The 17,161-nt window shown below is 38.9% G+C and overlaps 1 pseudogene; it reads left to right on the top strand.

Annotated features, from left to right (window-relative positions):
- Window positions 1-15,861: 15,861 nt before the first annotated feature.
- The window catches only part of LOC106698681, a 50,355-nt pseudogene continuing 49,055 nt past the window's right edge, over window positions 15,862-17,161 (top strand).

Below are 17,161 nucleotides of genomic sequence, written 5' to 3'. Positions count from 1 at the left end.
TGGTGGTAATCAGAGTAAAGGCAGATAGAGCTACCAGACAGGGCACAGCACAGTGGTTAGGAGCCCTGACATGGTGAAGCCTGAGCGCCAATCCTGCACTGCCACTTTGAGCTGTGCCACCTCAACAATTAATGGAACCTCTTGCATCTTAGCTTAACTCTTCTTTACCTTATTGAGGTATTGTGATGATTAGATATTGCATATAAAGTTCCAGGAACAAAAATGCACTCGGTAAATATTAGTAGATGCTGTGACTATTCCTGACACATATTTTTAAAGGGTGGTTAAGCTCTAAATGACTTTTAGATACTTTGCTACACACCTGTCCTGAGAGGAGACACATAGAATTGACAAATGTTAAAGCGAAAGATGCTCTGGGGATCCAGTCTCCTTAGTTGACAGGTAAGAAAACTGAAGCTCAAAATGTTTAGTGATTTGGTCAAGGTTGCAAAGCCGGTAAGGGAGGAGGCAGGCACATGAAGTCTGGGCTGTCTGGCCTCAGGCTGTGACTTTCTAGTCTATCAGTGTTGGTCATTTGTATCCATGATTTAACATCATAGAGATGGAGAGAGACAAAGAGAGATAGAGATATAGATAAAGATTAGAGATAGAGAGAAAGAGAGACATAGATAGAGATAGAGATGGAGTTGGAGTTGGAGTTAGATAGAGATAGAGATAGAGATAGAGATAGAGATAGAGATAGAGATAGAGATAGAGGTAAAGATAGAATAGAGAGAGAGACAGTAATGATAGAGATAGAAATAGAAATACAGAGATAGAAATCCTAGAGGTCTATTTCTCTGGAAACCCTTGTCTATCATAAAACATTAGCCAATGGCCAATGGAAGACATTGTCCAATGTTTTAGATAAGGTAACACTAGCAGATAGAACAGGTGGATAGTGAATCTCTGCAGCTTAACACATTAGGAGATTGTTTCTCACTCACATAATGAAAATCCAAGGTAGAGGTGGGAGAAAGAGATCCAGCATAGCAGAGGCTAGAACTACATGACCACCAAGGTCACCTGGGCATCAACATTGATCAAGGAGATGGGGGAAGAGAGAGAATAGAGCATCCTGTGAACAGTTTTAGGAACAAAGATCACTTCTGTACACATTCCATTGGCCAGGACTTGGCCATATGGCCATACCCAATGGTAAGGAAACACGAGCTATTTATTTCCCAGGAGAAACTAAAATATGCTTGTCAAACAGCCAGTCTTTGTCAGACAAAATCATTGTTAGAGACACTTCTTGGAAAGCACCGTGTATTCTTGCGAGGACCACCCTGTTTGCTAAGCTCTGTGACTAACTTGTTAGTTATCATGGTCTCAATACAGGAACGAAAATAGAAAAATGAGAAGAAAAAACCAACAGCAACAGAATGAGATGGCAAACAAAGCAAAGTCTGAGGCAGAAGACAATTTAAAACAGCAATTAAAGTCTAATTAAACCCAAAGTTTGGTATCATTATCAGAAGTGAGGACATGGCTAATTATGCTGAAAGCAAGTTTCAGTTCAGGTTATGGTCATTCAATAAGGGAAGCTTTCTTCCCAGCAGAAAGCACTAATTTTGAAAAACACTTAAAAGATTCTCAATAACAGATGGTATGTATGTGCTGCATTTTAATCTCTTTATCAATATTATCCATGAGGTATTTAGTCTTTGTACTTAAATCAACAGTAATTGTTTGTGGGAGCATGAGAAATTTTTGCCTCATTGATTTCCATAGCACTAAAATGTCACATTAGTTCAAGGTGAAATGCTAATAGGATGTGAATAATGATAATAATAATCAGAATGGTAATAGAAAGAATCACATACCTGAATGTACCTTAAAATCCTCCATTGCGTCTTAGGGCTCTGGTGACATTCAAACCCCAGGAGACCAAAGAGAAAATGATTTGTTAACCTTACCCTCTCTAGAATCCCATTGAAACCTTGCCTGCACAATTTGGTACAGATGACAATTTGTAAAATGAATAAATGAAGACCAAGAACACAGGCATCCCCTACTGTGTATCTCCCCCCCACCCCCCTTTCAATTTTACCCAGGTACAGTTCGTTAATGTTCAATCTTCCGCATTCCTGTCTAGGACACACATCTCTGCTTATGAAAGCAGATACATCTCAAAATAGGCATTTGGATATGCACAGGGTCATTGAGTAAAAGCACTCAAGTTAGATATAGCTTGGAATCCCAGCGAGTCTACTTATCACCCAGATACCTCAAAACACTCACTGACTCTCAGAAACATTTGCCCAAGGACACCAGCTTATGTTGCAAATATTTTGAAAAAATACTTATAAAAAGAAGGTTCTTAGACCCTCTGAGCCTACATTAAGCAACCAGTATCTTATTTCGCTTTTTAGGTATGCTAATCCCCTGCTGGTAATTGCAGATTCATAATTAAAAGCAAATGAGTCTATTATTCTATTATTCGAGGAAGCTGCTGTAGAATCCAACCCACATGCACACTTCATTTAATCCCACTGTGATATCCTCCCAAGGAATTCTAAACTTCTCTTTTATAGCACTTTGCCACTTAATGGATTATTGAATGGATTTTTGAATAATTGTTCAACGTCTGTCTTCCCCTCTAGATTGCAAGGTAGTAAGCTCCCCTTGACACTCAATTCTGTGTTCCACAGGACCCAGAAGAGGGCTAAAGTCAGAGCGGCCTTCAATCAGTGATGTTCCATGATTGCCCTGAGAGCACCTCAATCCTCCCTAGGCAAGGCCTTACAATGGTTTTACTTTCCAGATTGAATTTGATCTAAGTATTTATTCTAGAATCTGCAACTACCTACCTCCAATCCACCTTTCCCCAGCATCCATCCGGTTGATCTCATAACTCTTGACAATATTTGTAATGGTTCAAACCTAGCCATTCTCAAATTCTTCACCCACATGTAAGTCCTCCTTCCATGCCATTAGGCTTAGTATTAGGCTTACATGACAATAGAAAAATTCTCAACTTTTCCAAATGTTCTTAATGATTTATGGGCATTGCAGTGAGACAATGAGATGCTTCTAAAATATTTTTTAAAAGAGCATAACTTCTCAGAGGTAAACTATAAAATCAACCCAAGATACATTATAATAGTAATATGCAATCACCTTAAATGGAAAGAAAAATTTCCAGACCAAATCAAAATTTGATGCTAATCAAACGAAAAGAGTTGAACAAATACAGTATTATGTTTAGAGGAAATTTCTTAGACATATTTTACAAATAATAACCCAAATCTGATCAAAAGGAAGGGTTTTAAATTACTTAACCAATATCCTGGATGTGGGGGAAAGTTTATCACAGAAAACAATTTTCCAGTTTTATAGCTACTTTTTATTACCACTGATATTTATCAAGCTAGCCTTTGATAATTATTTTCTAAGAAAGAGATGAGACCATGTCTTATTTTATCAAAAAATGTAACCAGTCACCTTCATTTTGACATACATACTTTAGTCTTTTGTGAGACTTTTCAGCATGTGAGTCTCCCAAACCAATGCAACTCATCTGAACGGAGAAATTCAAGTATCTAAAACCTGATTAGTCAGGCTTTCCAGAGAAACAGAGCCAACTTACATTCATATTCTATGTACGTATAGCTATATATCCATACATCTATCTCTCCATATGTAGTTGTATCTTGAAAAATATTTATTATAAGGTATTGACTCACATGATGATGGAGGCTGAGAAGTCCCGCAGTCTGCCAGCTGGACATCCAGGAAAGCCAATGGTGCCATTCAAAGGCCTGAGAGCCAACACTGTAGATTCCGTTCTGGATCTAAAGGCCTGGGATCCAGGAGCCCTGGGGACAGGAGGAGATGGATGTTCCAGCTCAAATAGTCAGGAAGAGAGCAAAGTCTACCTTTTCTGCCCTTCTGTCCTATTCAGACCCCCTATGGATTGGATGGCTGACACCTACCACATTAGGGAGGGAAAACTGCTTTACTCAGCCTACCAATTGAAATACTAATTTCTTCTGAAAATACCCTCCCATACACACCCAGAAATAATGTTTAACCAGGTATCTGGGCATCCTGTGGCCCGATCAAGTTGACATATAAATTAGTCATCAAACTTGGAGAGCTGTCTACTTTGTAGAACTTCTGCTTCTATGGTAATACTTGCCTATTAGATTTCTTGAAGGCCAATGAGGCAACTTTCCCTGGAGATACTTCAATATCTCCATCTCTACCTATTCTTTCTCTCAGAATTACATGAAACTCATCACCCCCGTGATGTTCTTTGTGACTGACTCTAGCCCAGCATTTTGTACTAGAGAACGGTTTGTATGTACAAGCCAAACAGTACCTGATGGTGACTTGTTTCCATATAAAATGATGATGATGTTTAGGATTATGTAAGACCAACATGCATGCATATTCATTAACTGTAAACTCTAATTATTTCCCGATTATTACCATGATTTATAAGCTCTACAAAAAATACCAAAATGGAGTATGTGCTCGCTTCCTGGATTTCACGGGTCAAATATGATTCTAAACTCCTCAAATCATCTCTTTTATATGATGAGACCTTTGGGAGTTAAACCATCACATAGCTCTGCAGGGATCAGTGGACTCCAGTGACATATTTAGTAATGGCATGAAGCAGAGAAGCAAAACACACAGGAAAGCTAATTCCTAATGTCAGAAAGCAATTAGATATGCTAATTACCAAATAAAGTATGCAAGTGCTCAAATGTATGTGAGTGTGATGATAATCTATGGCATCCTGAAAATTTGATTCCTCTCTGCAGAATTCTCTTCTCCCCAGGGTATCTCCAGCCAATGCCTGGGGGCCCACACCTACCACTTACAAATAGAATACCATCTCAAATTGGGCTTTAAAATCCAAGTTGGGGTTAGAAATGATTGGCTTCTGGAGTGCTAAGTACTTCAGTGCAACACACAGTTGGGTTTCACATCATAAAGGCTCTGGTGAAAATTTAGAAATTCTTAATTAAACAGTAACACTCTAGGTGAAAAGGGAGTAGCATTCTCATTTATCTCTGGGAATATTTCCCCTTTTCACTCTGTCTCTTTAACCAGCTGTGAACCCTTCACCAGTGGTTTTGCCCATCCAGCTTCCTTGAGCCTCTGGATCATTATCTGTAAAATAAGAATGATTCCATCTCCTTGATATATCTTAAAATAAATTATTGAGAGGAATCATACTGAACAGTTAACATGAGCCTTGTGAAATAATGAAATCCTAAAGAAATTTAAATTCCTTACCAATTTATAATTTATATATAAACAATATAACTAGGAACCTGAAAATTAATGAAAAAGACTGCACTGAATTGAGATTTGAATTAATTTTTATTTACATTTTTTCCTTCTTGAGCTCTGACTAGAGGTGAAAATGCTATATAATGAAATGGAAAGAAAGCCACAGGCATGAAAAAGTGAACACTATAATCTAAAGAAAATGAATTTAGACTATGTGTTAGAACTACTTCTGGTTCCAATTCCCCCTTGTGACACTTTGGCCTCATTTTTCTCCACTTTCAAATACATATTTCTTACTTCTCTGATAAAGTTACTATGTGAGAAACTTAGGTTATCCACTTAAACTCTAGAGTATTTGCTGGGGATAGAAAATCAAGGGAAATCACATTTTTCAAAGAAAGATGAGGAAGAATACAGAAAATAGAAAACAAATTAGTTATTAGTAGCCCCATTCATTTATAAAGGTCTTCAGAGTTTATACACCATAACTTACATAATCTTCATAACCACCTGTGAGGTGGACAGAATTACCTTCCTTTAGGAAAAGAAAATTGAAGATTGGAAACTTACATGAGACCAAGAACACACAGAGTTAATAAAAGCTGGCCTTGGCTGGAACCATTCCTCAGAGCTCTTAAATGAACAGCTATCAGAATCTTTAGGCTGTGCCATTTTTAAAGATAAAATAAATCCATAGGTAAAAGACAACTCATGGAGCACAGAAGGATCAAACATCGAAAAAACAAGTCATTTTCCCCCAAGTTAAAAGGAGGTAGTAGTGTGAGTGTGTGTGTGTGTGTGTGTGTGTGTGTGTGTGAGAGAGAGAACAGGTAAGCAAGAACAGAAACAAATCTCATTTTAGAAGCCATAAGATTATTACCTAATTAGGATGGTTTACAAACCCCTCTGCCTGGAACCAGGAGTATGGACCACAACAATTTCCAGTTTAAGGCAGTAATAAGAGTGTTCCTGGAGCTAGACTCCTTGAGTTTGAATCTCAGCACTACCACTTATAGCTGTGTGACAAGCCAGTTACTTAATCCCCCTGTGCCCCAATTTCTCCTCCCTAAAGTTGGAAAAAGAATTGTACCTTATCATTGTAGGTATTAAAATAATATAACACATGTAAAGTTCTAAACAATGCCTAGCACATATTAAGCACTCAAAAAACAAACATGGAATAGCAAGGAGGAGTTGGAGGACCCCTCACAGATGCCCAATACAGGAAGGCAGAGTGGCTTTAGCAGGAACCAGAGCCCTAAGATAAGTAATGTGGGAGCTGTTTCTTGCTAGATTGAAAAGGAAAGAGATCCGTTTATTGTTTTGTTTCCTAAACTGCTGTAGAATTATTTGTTTGTCATCCACCCTATATTCTTTGACATATTCTTCTACCTATAATTCACTCTTAATCAACTTGATTTTTCTTCCCTTCCTCTGGTTCTTTGAGTTTATGCCAGTCAGAGGGGTTAGAAACAGAGTAGGTAAAACACAAAGGAAAGGGTCTTATATAAGACATCTTTTAACTCAGATGTCAGGGTTTAATTGATAGTTACAAGTTATAATTTATTTCTATTATCATCACCATTATTAATTGATAGTGATGCAATTTTTTTACAATTTCCAGTGGCAATCACATCCATTGTTTTCATTCTCCCAACAAACTTGAGACGGTAGACAGGAGAAGTGTTAGTCTTTTTTACGTTCTAAAGGAAATGAATCTTTGGTCACAGAATTTTAGGCTTAGTGACAAGGAGCGGGAGAGTCAATTATGGGATGTAGTGTACAGGAGAGGTTTCAGTTATTTATTTATTAATAACAGGTACTCTTTTTTGTTTCCACTCTCTGTGAACTACCTAGGAAAAAAGTAGGAAAGAAAACAATTGGTCAGATATCAGTCTCATCTGATAAATACCGATCTCAAACTTTTGTCTTCTTCACTTAAAGGGGTCTCATTTGGGGTAGTTATTTGGTCTGCTCTAGGTGTCCTTATTATCTTTACACTCCAATTCTCCACTACCAGGACATCTAGGAAGCCTTGCCAGCAGAAATGTGTGTGTGTGTGTGTGTGTGTGTGTGTGTGTGTGTGTGTGTGATGGGATTTGGCAAATGCATGGTCTTGAACACTTTCCATTCCCTGTGGAAGACAATGTCTGGTAGTTGACCACCCAGACTAGTTGACAAGCTTGTTATATCTGCTCCTCTATCTCCCTCCCCCCCCCACACACACACACCAGTTCCTCATATAGCATTATCTGGCTCCTAACTCCTCTAAGCCACTGTTAAAAAAAAATTTGCTGGAATCTTGAGGGACACATACTTGAGTTACTAAGGGGTTCATGGAAGCTTCTCTTTGAGTAGAGCCCCAACACTGGTCACCCTGCAAAGAAAAGAATCTTGTTTCTCTCCATGCCACAGGGGTTCTGCTCCATTTTCTACCTAATTTCCTTTGCTCTGGCATGGTTGCTCATTTAGGGGTTTTGCAAGATGCAAGGTCTCTGTCTTTCTCAGTGTCCTTTCTACTCAGGGAAGACTCTTGTGTCCTTACCAAGTCGTGGGAAAGTAGCCAGGTTTATCTCCCACTGTGCTAACTGCCACTCGCTGGCAGTACCAGGAAAGTCTACCAATTTAGTGGCTCAGAAGCTTTGGGACAAGGTATGAATCTCCTCCAGATCTGGGGGCACAGGTCAAATCTAACACCTCTCCCCTTTATTTCACCACATACCCCTCATATAGAGGGATGAATGCTTCAAAGATGTTGCTTTCCCTCAGAAAATAACTTCTTTCTTTGACTTTCTGCTCATTGTTTTTGCCTTTATAGTGAATGCAGGTCAGAACTTGGTGGTTCACAGCATTGACCACCATAAAGTAACATGGAGGGTAATGGTGATCACATGACAGTGTTGTCCTTAGGAATGGGGGGTGGAGGTTCTCCTTAGCAATGAGACAATAAGAGAAATAAGGACCAAGTGGAGGGAAATTAACAATCATACAAATAAAATAGAAATAAGGCACATTAATCCCTCCTTTCCACCACCACCAACCCCATCCATCAAAGAAACTGCACAGAGGTGGAGAAACCAAGATGGCGGCATAGGTTAACGCCGGAGTTTGCTGCCTCGAACAACCACTTCAAAAATACAACTAAAAGACGGAACGGACATCACCCAGAACAGAAAAGATGAAGCAAATCATTTCAGCTGGTGACATGTCTCCCTTTCTCCCAGAAAAAAAAAAAAGCAACCCGACACTGAAAAAACTATAATGCTACACACAAGAATGAATTATAAATCTTCAAACAAACATTAGGAAATGTGAAGACAAAACTTTATTTAAGGGCCAAGCTTGTTTTGATCATAATGTAGAACAAACAGTTATTGATAAGCTACGGATTCAAAGGACTCAGTGAATTTGGCAAGGCTTAAGGGTTTCTAAATGATGAACATTTTAGTAAGTAAATGGTGGAGACGCGGAAGTCTCCAGGGAGCCTGTGTCTCGAAATATAATGAGTTTCTTTGGGGAGCAATTCATTAGAAAATGAGAAAGCCAATGCTCTGTCAAGAGGGAGCTTTCGGAACTATTACTCTGTATTAATCAGCAGGCTTGATTTTCCATTAAGAAACAAGAAAAAAAATGTTTTCCCTGGCCAGGCGACTCTTTCAATGGGGAAAATTTGTTGGTTTTTAATAAGACAAAGTGTCTTGAGGCCTAGATATTAGTCCATCTCAAGAGGATTATGGAATTTCAGAGTCAGGAAAATATGTAATATCTTTAATTCTTATAGAAGAGAAAGCCGCTAACCTTAAGTAAGCTAAGTATGTGACCTGGGCAAAACCTCTTCACCTCTCCGAGCTTCACTTTTCTCCTCTGCAGATGAAAGTAACAACGCTTCTCACATAGAAGTCTTTTTGAGTTTAAACTGACACATGTAAAGTACTTAGCAAAAAAGAGCTAATAAAGAGCAGAGCCAGGATTTGAACCCCAGAATTATCATTAAGATCACATATAAATGCAAGAATAAAAGTATGAAGGGCCAATATATATATATATATATATATATATATATATATATATATATATATTAGAGTTTATTCCAATATATCCAGGGCTTTCTAATCAGGACTAAAGGCTTTTGGTAGTGATTTGAAGAAGAAAAGGAAGAGCTCCATTAGAGTATAAAAGACATTTCTTTTGTTCACCATTCTATCCATGGCTTCACAATGCATAACACTGGTTTATTGTATGTATTTGATGAAAGAATGGCACAGAACCCAACACCTATCAAAGGAAAGAACACATTTGACAAACACCTATTTCAAGACTGAGTCCTGTAAAGGTGGTGGCATCATTATCCTTAAATGTTTAGCATGCTTAAAAAAAATACCAACACTTTAAGCAAACTTCTCTGTATTAATCAGCAGGCTTGATTTAAGTGATCAGCAGACTATGTTGATCATTTTCAACTTAGCATAGTATGTGAATAATAGAAAAAAATCCTTTTTAGAAAATGTTATGACTTGACATGCAAAAATAATATATACCTTTAGAAAGAACTTAATTAATTATTTACCTAATCAGATATATTAAATTGTAATTACATCTGGAAAAGACTCTCTCCTTTTCCAGACTCTAGTTGGGCTTCACTAAGCCCTCTAATCCTAGATCTTGAGGTCCATTGTATCAGGAATCTTGCTAAGTCAGTTTAGTAAGAATCCCCCCATCCCAACCGAACCCCAATATCTGATCAAAGTCCTCATCCTTCAGCATCCCCAAGCTGATAGCTAATCACTCTGAATGATCTGCAGCAGGGATCCCCCCTCACCCCTAATGTTTCCTCTTACTAATTTTCCACCCACTGGACCCTCAGGGATCATTCTTACTTCATTCCTTGCTTCAGTTCTATTAACCTTCAGCTGCTCAGATGTGCCATCCTTCTCCCCAGCTCAGGGCTTTATATGTGCCTTTCCCATCAATTAATCAGTTCCTATTTAGCATCTCTCAGATTTCAGCACAGAGGTCCCTTCCTTAAAGAATTATCTTCTAACACATCAGATTAAATCAGGTCATCTTGCTGTTAAGTTCTCAAATGTATACTGGGCATAAAAGCATTCCTCACAGCAATGACATATTTTCATGCCCCCCCCCTTTTTTTGCCCCACTAGAACATTAAGCTCCATGATGTAAATGATATGCATGCCTGCCACATTTTAGAAATTCCTTTACTCAACTGAAAGTGCAAAAAACTTTTTCTAATATCCACCAGGAAGCCCTTGTTTATGCTGCCCACACATCTCCTCTTCCTACATCTTCTTCTAACATTTTCTTTTGCAGTGACTACAACATATCAGGGAAGTAGCGATGTCCTACACACTCCATCTCTAAGTCTTACAATAAATCATTCAAAGGAATTATTACTTTCCCATTTTTTAAATATTTTTATTGTATTCAGATCAGAAGAGAAAGGGAGAGAGAGATAGAAACATCAATGATAGGAGAGAATTATTAATCGGCTGCCTCCCACATGCCCCACACTAGGGATCAAGCCCATAACCTGGGCATGTGCCCTGACCGGGAATCAAACCATGACTCCTGGTTCATAGGTAGATGCTCAACCACTGAGCCACACCGACTGGGCTACTTTCCCACATGATGGGTAAGCAAACTAAATCTTAGACATCTAATCACTTAAACCAGTGGTTCTCAACCTTCTGGCCCTTTAAATACAGTTCCTGATGTTGTGACCCAACCATAAAATTATTTTTGTTGCTACTTCATAACTGTAATGTTGCTACTGTTATGAATCATAATGTAAATATCTGATATGCAGGATGGTCTTAGGTGACCCCTGTGAAAGGTGACCGCCAAAGGGGTCGCGACCTACAGGTTGAGAACCGCTGACTTAAACCAAGCTGCACTGGAAAGCAAATGCTGCAGTAAAATGTGGAACACAGGACTGTGCAGCTTCAAGTCTATCATATTCTCTCTAACCTCCAAATACCGTATGGTCTCATCCATGGTCAAGACTGCCCTCAGAGCAGTACTATTGCAGGCACCTCTCCTTTGGGTGCAAACATTTTTACTTGCCTGTTATGTCTGTGGGTGGTCACAAGACTGAAAATCCTGGCCTAGCAGAGAATATACCTTACTAGTACATTTCTTTCCTACTTTCTTCATAAGCCTGAAGGGCATTGTGCCAGAAGTAGGAGCTTGATGCATATGTTACTAAAGCATCACAAAATGTGACAGCAGGAGGGAAACCTGGACATATGTTCAGGTTTCTTAATCATAAATAAGAAACTCAGTCTCAGATATGTTATCTGTCTAGCCTAGGGACACCATTACATAAGTGGAGAGAATTGAGGACTTAAACCCTAGAGTTTAAATTTCCTGTTGCAGCATGTGGCATGCCCCTTCCCTTATTAGTGAATGAATGCTAAGATAACTGAACTTATTTGCTTTTGTCATGAATGATGTTAATTCTTAGACCATCTAACCTTTTGGGGTGCTCGGTGCTGTGTAGGTGATCTATTCCTGATTACCATCTAAGAGGGTTTGAACCATGAAAGGAAAAGGAAGAATGAGAGCCACATGCTCTCATTACTTTCCACCAAACACCATGGCTCTTTATTGTCCATTTGCAGATCAAAGGGCCTCTGAAATACTGCCCAATACACAGTTGTGCTGCCCAAACAATATGAGAGAATGAATGAGTTTTATCTGTCTTGGTACAAATCCTCTACCCCCACTGGACTCATCCAAACTTGTTTCTATGGCTGAAACCGTTCAAACAAGTTGACAGATTCTATTGTTTTTACTCAAGGATAAGTTTTATAGTTTTAAATCTTTGGCCACAGTTTCATGGAAATTTATGTGACCAAAAAATGCCCATAACTAAATAGTAGGTCTCTATATGGCAGCTGCTGTGAATGACATCCAGAACTTATTGATATTGGGCATTGGGACTTACTCCTCACATCTCCCTCTCAGCGGCCAAAGGGCTACACAGGCGCAGGCTCTGCTGCTGCTCAAGGTCTTGCTTCATTCCTCGCCTATACCCTTCATTTGCAGAGGGGTCACCAGCCTGCAAAAGACAGGATTCTAATGACAACCCCTTAATTACACTGGTGTGACTATTTCATTCAGTTATTAGAAACTTATGAATCCAGGAAAGGTAACATGGATTATCTCATTAAAGTAAATAATTTAAGTTCAATACCTGATAAAGATGATAGACTTTTTGATGTCCCCTCAGAGAAAAGAACCATTTGATAGTTTATGTGTCCTGCAATGATTTCTATCTAATGTGAAAGTGACATAGGCATACATATTTATACATCTATAGATATTTGTATAATTGAAAAATTTAGATACATTTGTGACCACTAGACATGATAAAATAATGTTCTTGAGTGATGCCACCGATTTGCATGATAAAAAGAGAAAATGAACATTTTAAATGAATATATTCCTGCACATAATCAAATTAATGCAAATTAAAACAGTGAAGTTACAATTCATTGCTACTGCACAGACGAACTTTCAAAATAAATCACAACTGCCAATGATATTGAAGATGTATTACAATTTACCAGCTCAAACAATTTGGGGTGCACTTGCAATGTGGGTCTATCATTTTGAGAAGCAATATATCAATGCATATCAATAGAAATAAAGATATCTCAGCCCTAATTGGTTTGGCTCAGTGGATAGAGCGTCGGCCTGTGGACTGAGGGGTCCTAGGTTCGATTCCGGTCAAGGGCACGCACCTTGGTTGCGGGCACATCCCCAGCATGGGGTGTGCAGGAGGCAGCTAGTCGATGTTTCTCCCTCATTGATGTTTCTAGCTCTCTGTCCCTCTCCCTTCCTCTCTGTAAAAAATCAATAAAATATATTTTTTTAAAAAGATATCTCAGTAATCCCAGTCTCAGAAATTATTCTGGAGAAACCAGTCATTTAAGTGGTTGTTGTTTTTTATTAAGATGTTGATTGTAATGTAACCTATAATACTTAAAAATAAGAAATAATTAAAATACCCAATATTATGAAATGCCTACTCATTGAAATGTTATCAAGTTTTAAAAACATTTTTAAAAGTTGGCAACATCATGTAAAATATACATAAGACATAAAATTGCAAGACCAAGGTATAAAATTCTCTGTTCATACAGATTACAACCATGCAAAATATGTTTGCTTAAATTTTTGTATAAACATAACTTCCTTTAATTATTTTAAACTGTTGGCATTAGGAGTGCTTTTTAGTTTTCAATATTATGTAATTTTCCAAATTAAAGTGGGAATAAAATAGACTGAGCCAGGTTCATTGGCCTGAAATAAATTATTTTTCATTGTAGAGCAGGGATTGGGGACACCCGGCCCTCAGGCCATATAAGGCCTGAGAAAGTATTTGATCTGTCCCTGCCAAGGCATTAGGGGTGAGTTAATTAAATGTTTGACCAAATATAGCAGGCTTATTTTTAAGTTGATAATTTTGTATGGCCCTCAAATGATGTTATAAATATCCAAATGGCTCTTGGCAAAAAAAAAAAGGTTCCCCACCCCTGTTATAGAGGGTGTGCATGTAAAAACAAAGCAATTTATTGTGTCTTCTATTAATTAGAAGTTAATTTGTAGCTGCTTCTTCCCTCGGTAGATGTGAGACCTTGAAAAAATAATTTATACTCTCTGATCAGTTTTCTCTTATGTAAAATGAAGATAATTATTTCTCATAACCAGGGAGATTCAGGGAAGTTCTAGTGAAGTATCACTTAGCAGAGTTCGGGGAAGTTCTAGTGAAGTATCACTTAGCAGAGCTTTGGGCTTATAGTAAGTGTTCAAGAAACAATAGTTTTGTAAATACTATCCTGTAAGTCTTCTTAATGCCAGAATGTCTTAATATAGTAAAAACAAACAAAAGCCTTTTAAGAATAATATAGTAAAAACAAACAAAAGCCTTTTAAGAATATATCTGATTAAACTATGCCATATAAGACAAAATATTTTTTGAATGCACTTTTTCACTTTTTTTTTCAGTTACTTTGAATTTTGGATACCAGGTTGTTGCAAGAGAAATGCTTTTATAAAATTAAACTTAAGTCCATATCTACATTTGAAGAGGGATACTGAAAATTACATCAAGTATATTGATTTTTATACAAATAAAATATCCCAAAGCTGACAAATTAATTATAAACAACTCCTCTCCTCTTCCCCACCTTATAGCTCATATATCTGTGTCTGCATCTGTGCTTCGTCTCCCCAAAGAGTTAATCTTCCCCCTCCCCGCTTCCACCCAGTTCACCAAATGAATGAGCAGTTTACTCTTTTTTTTTTTGATTCCCAGTGGGGTCTGGCCTATTTCATGTGGGCACAATGGATGTAGGTTCCAAAGTATCCCACTGATCCACGTATTACAGAGAGCTTCTAATACAAAAGTCCATAGAGACAGCTTTTAGATTTTCAAATATCCAATTTTAACTTGAAAGCTGTGCACATTTGGCTCGAGGTGAACATGACAATGGCTCCTGAGCATTGTGCCTGTTTTCAATAGGCCCTCACTTGAAAGGAATTCAGTTCCTTTAGCAACAAAAGTATCCCAAGGACCCAAGGTGTTCACACCTCAAAAAGGCTCCACGTGAGAAGAGCCTCCGTGGTTTCTTTGGACCCTTTCATGGTTGTCACTCAGCCCATCTGGATCCGGGGTGGGTGGGGGACAGTCTAACGTGAGACTTGGGGTGACAAAAGAAAAATCAGGAGGTTTAGCACCTGCCCTTCCTGATGGACCTTGGCAGCAAAGTGATCCCGGCAGTTAAGAAGCGTGTTGCACGCATAACCATTGAAGGAGATCTTGGAGAGTTTGGTCGCCAGTGAGCATCTCCTGGGGAAATGTCTTTACGAGATGGCTTTTCTAGGTAAATCTTTCCCTGAATCTCAGTGAGAGTTTGCAACAACTTCGAGAATTAAAAGAGAACTCACAAACGGAATTTCCTCTAGTCAAGTACGATGGCTGGTCAATAGAAAAACTTTTTTTTTTCCATGAAGGGAATTTCATGTATTCTTTAGGGAGAATAGGTCAAAATACCCAATCTTTGAGTTACCTATGAGTGAATAATTAATTTTTTTTAAATAAACACAGTCCTGCCCTAACCAGTTTGGCTCAGTGGATAGAGCCTCCGCCTGCGGACTGAAGGGTCCCGGGTTCGATTCTGGTCAAGGGCATGTACCTTGGTTGTAGGCACATCCCCAGTGGGGAGTGTGCAGGAGGCAGCTGATCGATGTTTCTCATCAATGTTTCTAACTCTCTATTCCTCTCCCTTTCTCTCTGTAAAAATTCAATAAAATATATTAAAAAAGATAAACACAGTCCTGTATGAACTGATTGCTTCTTTCATTTCAGAATATGCATAAAAGAGTTGTTATCCTACCCACCTTTCATTCATTCAGCCTATATTTTCTTAGCGTTTACCCTATGCCAAGTACTATTTTAGTAAATCAAAAAAATTTTGAAATAAAACAGGTAAAAATAACCCCTGCCTTTGAGAAGCAACCATTCCCAAAGAAAGAGACAGAAAGTAAAGAAACATAAAAACACATAAATAATATAGCATGTTAGACATGCAGGTATTTGGGCAGAAGAATATTGGAACAGAGTGGACCACCAGTGCAAAGGCCTTAAGACAAAGCATGACCGATCTGAGCACAGCAGCACAGCTAGCATGTCCGAAGCAGCGTGAGTGAGGAGACTAGCAAGGCACAAGGTCAGAAGGCTCAGAAGAGCCATGAAGTCACTGTTAGGATTTTGGTTTTTACTCCAAGAAAGTGGGGAACCAATGAAGAGTTTGGGGCTGAAGAGCAATGTAATCTGAATTGCATGTTAAAAGGATCATCTGGGTGCAGGAATGAAATAGTGTCAGGAGCTCTATCTTCTAGGAAGCTTAGCCTGATATTACCATCTCAAAGGAGCTACCTCTCTGGTGTGATTCTAACACGTCCCTGGGGTTCATTCAACCACAGTTACTGAACATCCAGTGTTGCAGGAGCTGGAAGTAAAGAAATGAGTAGTATCTTGTCCTGTTTGGACTCCTCCGCTTTCAGAATTCCTTCCTATTGGGGAAAACCGCTTTTCAGAGGCCCTTTGCTGTGACACAGAGTCTCAACTTTCCTCCTGCAAAGGAAAGTTCAGTCAAACCCGCCAGGCTTAGGTGATGGGGGAGAAGGCGCCATTTATCTTCTATAGCTCATATGTAATAAAAGAAGTTCAAAATGTTAATCTGAACTTATCGGTACATTCATGTGAATGGTATTATACTAAAAGCCCACAAATGCTTGTCTATCTGGGCCAGAGATGTGCTCGGCATATTACATGTATCACCGTCCTTTAACCCTCACAAGGAATCCTGGATAGATTTGTGGATCAGCAGTTGGTGCCTGATGTGTCTCAGAGGTCAGGAGTTGACAGAGCACACATAGCTAGCAAGGTGCTGAGCTGGGATTCAAACCTGTCCCTGTTATTCTAAAGAGTTTCAATTTGTCCTTTTGCTTCACTGCTGAGACCAGTTCATTTGATGGCAGTGGTGGGAGGACAAGAATCAGAAAGCCTCTATAAAGAATTGATTGAATTTCTTTTTTTTCCTCTTTTCTTCCTGCTTGTGAGGAAAATGCCTCATCTGTTAAAAGACAGCAGCTTAGACAGCACTAACAATTGAGTGTGTGTGGTGGACGGGGGTGGGGGCGGGGGGTTAGAGGAGTGGTCCTCTGCTTCCCAGTAGCCTGGAAACTTCTCCTTCCAACACCTGAGTTGCTTCTGAATTCAGCTTTCCACCCCACCCCCAACCCTCCACTTCAGCCCAGAAGTGGGGGTGACAGTGTCCCAGCAACTGTGGAAGGATTCTATGTCAGCAGCGCCACCAACAGG

The sequence above is a fragment of the Myotis lucifugus genome, unplaced genomic scaffold, assembly GCF_000147115.1.
Source record: "Myotis lucifugus unplaced genomic scaffold, Myoluc2.0 scaffold_213, whole genome shotgun sequence".
NCBI classification, from domain to species: domain Eukaryota; kingdom Metazoa; phylum Chordata; class Mammalia; order Chiroptera; family Vespertilionidae; genus Myotis; species Myotis lucifugus.
Note: the sequence above shows the minus strand (reverse complement) of the source record. Positions and strands in the feature narration are given on the sequence as shown.